This window comes from Nomascus leucogenys, unplaced genomic scaffold, assembly GCF_006542625.1.
Source record: "Nomascus leucogenys isolate Asia unplaced genomic scaffold, Asia_NLE_v1 000639F_144627_qpd_obj, whole genome shotgun sequence".
In the NCBI taxonomy this organism is placed as follows: domain Eukaryota; kingdom Metazoa; phylum Chordata; class Mammalia; order Primates; family Hylobatidae; genus Nomascus; species Nomascus leucogenys.
The window spans coordinates 122842-124262 of record NW_022096704.1 but is presented as its reverse complement, the minus strand read 5'-3'; the positions used below and the strand labels follow the sequence as shown (position 1 = coordinate 124262).

Below are 1421 nucleotides of genomic sequence, written 5' to 3'. Positions count from 1 at the left end.
TGCCCCATGCCATGGGGGCAGGAACCCCCAGGCACCTGTGGGGTGGTGTCAGCATTCCCCCTACATGGTCAACACGCATCTCCCTGTGTTGTGAAACCTTCTGCTCCCTCTCCAGAGTCTGGTCCCATTGCTGTCTGACTGGCCAGCCTAAGGCAACCACTCTGGGCGATGTGCTGTGCCAGGAGGGTCTCCCAGTGTTGGGAGCACCCTTGCAAAATCAACCTCATATGACTCTTAGCGGTGGATCACTTGGCTCATGTGTTGATGAAGAGCGCACCTAAATGCAAGAATTAATGTGAATTGCAGGACACATTGATCATCCACACTTCGAATGCACTTGCAGCCCCAGGTTCCTCCTGGGGGGCTACACCTGTCTCAGTGTAGCTTGCCAGTCAATCACCCCCAGGGGTGCCTCCAGGCTCCTCAGGGTGCACAGCTGGGGGTTCCGTCACAGGGCCTCCTGGGGCCCTGTTCCCCCAAGTGCAGACCCGGTGACATCTGCCCTCCTCTTCCACCATGCCCACCCTTTCCCCCTTCCTCCGTGGGTCCTGCGTGGTCACGCATTGGGTGGCAGGTGGAAGGGGGATGCCTGGCTGTGAGGGAGAGATAGAGGGCAGTACCGCCATCCGCAAAGATGGAGAGGGAAGAGAGCTGGCTCGGGCCGAGTTCCAGTGGCCGCCACCATGGTCTGGGTTCCTCCCTCGGGGGCTCCCTTGCACTGCATGTGGCTTGTGGTGCGGGGTTCATTGGCCCTGGCTGGGTAGAAAGTCCTGTGCCATTGTCATCATTGCACATTGTCGGCAGTGGGGGCATGTTGTTGGGGGGAGAGGAAAGTAGGTAGGATGGGTCAGGTGGGGAGAGGGTAGGGGAGCAGGTCCTGGGCACTGTGGTTCACTGCCCGCCCCGATGGCGACCCAGCATCCAGCCCACCACCACTCCCACACCCCTCTTCCCCACCACCTCTCCTCCCCGCCCACTCCCTGCCCACCCGGCTCACATCACAGTGTGTTCAGGGCTGGAAGCCTGGCCCACTGCCTGCCTGGCAGTGCTTGTGGCTGTGGTCCTGGGGTTTGCTTGCCCCGGTGGCGGCCCACTGGATGCTGTGGTGTCATCTGCCATCACATGCCCCCTTCCGGCTCATGGCCACGCCGTGCCTGGGGCCCCATCCTGGGCTTCCACATCAGGGTGTGTCGGTGCTGCCACGTCCTCGGTCCTGTCCCCCATCTCCATTTAGTACATAGGCAATCCCATGTAACTTAGCAAAGCTAGCAAGTCCCTAGACTTGGCACAGCCACTGTAGAGGTGGCCTCCCAGTAGCATCATTAATATCAATTGTAATTGGTAGTCAATTGCTTAGTTTCACATTTCATTACCTGAGTTGTACAAATGTGTAAAAAATACAGCTTTAATAAAAGGGAGTA

General features: G+C 58.6%; 1 non-coding gene across 1 annotated transcript; it reads left to right on the top strand.

The window, feature by feature from the left end:
* The first annotated feature begins 229 nt into the window (after positions 1-229).
* Positions 230-384, top strand: LOC115834023. The gene has a single exon (XR_004029169.1). It is a non-coding gene; the product is annotated as a 5.8S ribosomal RNA (ribosomal RNA).
* The last annotated feature ends 1037 nt before the right edge of the window (positions 385-1421 follow it).